Source organism: Mauremys mutica, chromosome 1, assembly GCF_020497125.1.
Source record: "Mauremys mutica isolate MM-2020 ecotype Southern chromosome 1, ASM2049712v1, whole genome shotgun sequence".
Lineage (NCBI taxonomy): Eukaryota > Metazoa > Chordata > Testudines > Geoemydidae > Mauremys > Mauremys mutica.
Window position 1 is genome coordinate 192,103,257 of NC_059072.1, and position 6,000 is coordinate 192,109,256.

Here is a 6,000-nt window from a genome sequence, read left to right on the forward strand (position 1 = left end):
TCATTTTTATTTAGTTTTAGTTAAGCACTGGATAATGGACACTTAGGATAAGGCATTACCAAAAATGTACAGCATGCATTAAATTTGAAGGTTGAACTTTTTATCACATTGTTAGTGCCTTTGTTCCACATAACTCTCATATGGAAAAAAAACCCTACCCTTTGCTGTATTATAAATTTTAACTAAGTAAAACAATATCAATACACAAATCAATTCTGGTCAGGTTGAAAGCTCCATATTATTCTTTAAGGGTTCAAATTAACAAAAATAGAATAATCTTTTGCACTGCTGAAGCCTGTACAGAAGATGAGGAAACTAAAGTTCCAAGGCATCTGCAGCCTTATGTAGGTTTCTACAATGTGGAAGGCCACTTGGGGTATGTCTCCTCTAAGACTTGGTGCCAAGGGTTTTTCTTTGCAGTGTAAGCATGCCCTAAGTGGCCTTCCAGATTGTAGAAAGCATAAGAGAAAAGAATTAATTTGGAGAATCAACACACAAATGTGTTATCAGAGATGCAAATATTTTCTGTTTGGAAATTCAAAATGAGCAATTTCTCCTTTATGTAGGCTGGGGGTCGGCAACCTCTGTCACGCGGCTCGCCAGAGTAAGCACCCTGGCAGGCCAGGCCAGTTTGTTTACCTGCTGCATTGGCAGGTTTGGCCAATCGCAGCTCCCACTGGACGCGGTTCGCCGTCCTAGACCAATGGGGGTGGTGGGAAGCCGTGGCCAGCACATCCCTCGCCTGTGCCACTTCCCGCTGCCCTCATTGGCCTGGGACAGCGATCCGCAGCCAGTGGGAGCCGTGGTCCACTGAACCTGCCGACACATCAGGTAAACAAACTGGCTCAGCCTGCCAGGGTGCTTACCCTAGCGAGCCGTGTGCCAGAGGTTACCGACCCCTGATGTAGGCTAACTGGGTTGGGTATTTTCCCAGGCATAGATCCTGTAGTAAATTCCACACAGGGATTCTCTTGCACAGAGCTCTGTTCAAGATTGAGGCCTTGTCATTCTCATTTTTCCCATGTGCCCATAATAATAGAGTGAAGTTTTGCAATGTTAATATTGGCTGATGGGGAGAAGTACATTGGGTCAGATAATGACATTTGCACTGGCTGCCATTAAAAAGTCAGCACCAAGTGACACTTAGCTCATCGTCCCATATCCATTTGGTACTGTTTAGAACTGGAGGTATCTATAGTCACCATCTGGTCATGGTTGGCAAACATTGAATTTTAATTGGTTCTTCTGCACATACTGTTGTTAAGAAGGACAACAGAAAAAATATGAATGCTTTGCACTTTCAATTCCAGGCTTTCTCAGTGCTTTACAAACATGAATTACTTTTCACACCACCTCGGTAAAATAGGAAAGTGCTATGATCCTCATTTTATAAATGGGAAAATTGTAGCACAGAGAAGTTAAATGATTTGCCCAAGGTTGCTCAACAAGTCAATAGTAAAATGAGAAATGGAAATCAGAATCCAAGTTTTCAAAAGTGACTAGTGACTTTGATTTTGGGTGCCCAACTTGAGACATCTTAACAAGGCCTAGTTTAGAGAGGGTAGCTGCTCAGCACTTTCTGGAAATCAAACCCTAAATGGTGTCAATTTGGGCACACAAAAACTGAGGGATCCAAAATCATGTAACTTTTAAAACTTTAGGCCAAGCTCTCATGATGTGCTGTGACACACAGCCATTCCCCCGCCTTAAAGTGCACGTCAGCATTACATAGACGAAGAATAAAAATACCAATTTTAATGAGGGTTCACTTAGTAATAAAACATGGGAAAAAATAAAATGCCATTTAGCACAACAAACCTCTAAATTATGTATCACCACACTGAAAATGCAATCATGGCAGCAGCACTAGAAGGAGGGATGAATTCTGTAATCATAGGTGAAAGATAATTGAAGCAATCAAGGCACCAGCAACAGAGGCAGATTTGGAGAAAGTCTTAATGAAATAGAGTTGGGAAAAGGGGTTGATATTTGTTTTCTTTCAAGGAAACCCACTAAGATAAGAGGTGGATCGGGGAGGGGGGGTCTTCCTGTTGTAGATTGCTAAATTTGTTTTAGGGTGCCAGAAAGGGGCTCTTCACATTTTGGGTAGATATGAGTGCTTATCAACAGGTAGGACAGGAGTTTGTCTGCACTTTGAACTTGTGTATGGTTTCTATTTTTCCATTCTAAACTGTCAGGACAATATAATGTGAACCATGGCAAATTAGGGGCCTTAATGAAGCTGATTGTGTGCAGCATAAAGTTGAGCTGAGAAAAAATAACATGACTGATTAAGAACGGCTTGACTTTTATTTTTTTAAAAGCATTTCTTGCCTTTCTTTGACTAAATAAACTGGGCTGGTGCAGGCTGAGTTGACTATAAGAGTGGCCTGGGAGGGAGGAGCTTTTGGTGGTTTGAGCATTGGCCTGCTAAACCCAGGGTTATGAGTTCAATCCTTGAGGGGGACGCTTAGAGATCTGGGGCAAAAACCACTACTTGTTCCTGCTAGTGAAGGCAGGGGGCTGGACTCAATGACCTTTCAAGGTCCCTTCCAGTTCTAGAAGATAGATATATCTCCAATTATTTATTTATTTTTATTTTGTATTTTATTCAGAGATCTGAGAGGAAAAATATTACATATGTGAAACCACATCTGCAAGCATATCTGTGTGTGCGCACACACACACACATGCACCCCCGCTCGTTTATTTCTTTATTTTCAGGACCATGACTTTGATGTGGCTTTTATGGAGGGGTTATCCTTACTAGAAAACATAACAAGGGATTAGAATGCTCACCTAATTCCGTTTTTTGAGTTATGCATAATGTCCATAAAAGGTATGGATTTATGTATTATATTAGCTTAACATTATGTGTTCCAGTCCCTCCAGAAACCAAATCAGACCATGACACAAGTAAGGATGAAGTGGGTCTCTGGAGCCTGAAAGTGGTGGAACAGCATACTGGCACAAGGGGAAAAGGAGGCACCTTACACTCCTTTACACCATTCTATTAGTGCATAGGACAGGCTACAATCTAGCCCATATGAGCAAATGTCCAGAAAGTTGCTTAGCAATTAATTTTACTTATGTCTTTAATATTTTTATTTTACAATTTTAGTTTCACTTTGTTGTTTGTTTTTACTGTTTGTGCATTACTGAAACATGGCCATAAAACATCTTCTATATATGTCTCAGACTCCTCCCTTACATCAGTATGCACAGCTTGTAGACAAAGAGATGTTAGGGGCATAGACTGGCTAAGCCTGGATTGTGGTGCTAATAGAACACATTTGTTTGTTTGAGAAAAAACCTACAGAAAAAGTGCCCTAGAGTTGGAGGGGAGGCATGATGTTCTTGGGAATGATTTGTTCGTGTTTATTAAATTAGCTGTTTACTGTGGAAGTAAAATAAGTCAGTTTGCTACTCGGTTTAATAAAGTTTATGTAAAGAAAGAAAAGTTTGTTCTGTGGCAGCCCCAAAGCTGAAACCCATCCACATCTGTTGCATCAGCTACTAATTATCTTGCATTTTCTGTTGCTAGGTTTATTAGAATACATGGAAGATCGGGGAGGGCATCCATCCCTTTTCTGTTCCTTTTTGGATCTCTGAATTTCAGTGGTGTCTCAGGTTCTTCGAAAGAACTGTCCTGTAGTGGAAGAAAACATAGGGAAATCTCTAATGTCTCTACTGCAGTAGTAGGAACTTATGAAGGAAAGTGATATCCAGGGAGCACATGGGAATAAGGTGTCCAAATTCTGTCTTGAGTTACATTCCATGCATATCTGTCTATTTAAGTGGGGCTGTAGGCCACCTGTAGAAGGAATGAATTTAGAGGAAGTGGTAATCTTATGGAGAAAGAGAACATAAGGACATAGGTGTTTCAGGGGTTTTACACTTGTTAGGAAAACATTGGGGATATCAACATAGGTAACTGGCCAACTGCAGCCTCCATCCACTCAAGATCCTGCTGTTAAATAACTGATTTTTCAGTTCACTGACAATTCAGGGGGCAGGGAGTTTCAGGTAAACCTGAAAATGAAATTTGTCAAAAATAATATATATATATATATATATATATATATATATATATATATATATATATATATTTCGGAGTCAAATGAAATGTTTCATTGGAAATTCATTTTCGTTTTCATTTTGAGCATTTTAAGTATTTTTTTTAGATTATTGAAATAAAATTGAAAGACATTTTGAAACAAAAAGTTGTTTCACTTTGAAAATGTCAGAGCAGAATATTTTAACTTTTCGATTTTGCTTTTTGATGAACACTTTGGTGAAATGGACATGAATTCATAACGTATTTTCAGTGTTGCTGAATCAGCATTTTTAGCCAAAAATGGTTTGGGCCAAAAAAATTCACACAACTCTAGACAGGAGAGCAATTTACTAGTAGCTTGCTCATTAAATGTTTTTGTTATAGCAGAGACTGGTGGAACACACCACCTCATGTGTATCTGTCAGCTTTGCTTTGAGACACTTTCAAAAACAGTTTTCATCATAGCGATGGAAGAGCATGCGGCCCTGGAGGGTCCTTATCCCTGAAGAATGGCCACCGATATTTTTTCTCTTTCCATCACAACTGGTCATTCTTATTTTTGTCAATGAGAAGTAGAGTGCACCTCTGGGTGTTATTAACCTTTCTAAAATTCAATCTTATCCATTTAGCTTTGGGGGATAAAGCTTGCTTGCTTACTTGAAATGTTTGAACCCCCTAAAGTGAGCTGTTTGACAGTTAACTTCTGCTTTCTCTTTACACTACCAGAAAACTTACATTTAATACCTTACATTTGTTATATAGCACTGATGCATTTCTGTCAAGAATTGTTACATGATAAACTTATTAAATGCCACACCTTGAAATATACTGGTTGTGGAACAAAATACACAAGTTTGTCCCCCCTGAAGCCTCATTTACTTGCCCATCAAATTTTGTACTTTCCATTTTCTTTATATTACTGAGACAGAAATTGTTTGTGTTAAATGGAAATCAATTTTTAATAGCAAATTAGGTGTGAAAGGCTCGTTCAAAATGTGAAGTCATTAATTTTCTATAAGATAAACTTAATTAAGTGTTGTAGGGATACTAAAGTAATATTTAATATATTTAATAATTACTATCCGAATTCCTTTACATTTTCAGATATTGATATTGAAATCAATTACTTAATTTAACAGGGCATCTTGTTTTTAATCTTGACTTTAGTTCCATGTATTTGGTTGCATTCTAAGGAGTGCTTTGACTGGGGATGCTAGGAATGTGTTCTGGTAAATTTCACACCCCTTCACTTGAACACATGGGCTTTGAAATACCCTGCTTGCTAAAATCCTTTAAGGTTCAAATCTAATTATTTATATCACTTACTCATGGTACACCCACTACACTGGCATCTGACCATATCACGGATAAAAACAAGCACTAAATTATAACTCAGTAAAAAACAGACATGCCAGAAAGCTAAAGCTATGTCTAAACTACAGGCTTTATAGCAACACAACTACAATGCTGCAGCTATGCTGTGGTAGTGCTGTATATAGATGTTTCCTACAGCAACGGCAAGGTTTTTTCCCTAGCATTGTAGGTATTCCACCTCCCCAAATTTCAGTAGCTAAGTCGATGAAAACATTCTTCTGTTGACCTTGAATTTGCACTGGGGCTTAGCTCAACATAGCTATGGTATTTGCAGAAGTGACATAGTTGTAATGATCAAAATTGCAGACCAGGCCTAATAAACACTAGCTCGGCTGGCTCACTAAGGCTTGGTCTTGAATAGAATAAAAAGGTAGTGTGTGTGTGTGTGTGTTTGTTTTTACTTAGACTGTTAGCTAGAAATTTCTGAATTACATGTCTACACTAGAGTTGCAAAACAAAGGAAGTTATACTTAGCATATGCTAAGCTAGTTGAATTCAGCCTGATCAACTAGCAGTTAAAAATCCACATGGCCTTGTCCACACTAGAATTTTAGAACTTTTTCTCTTAA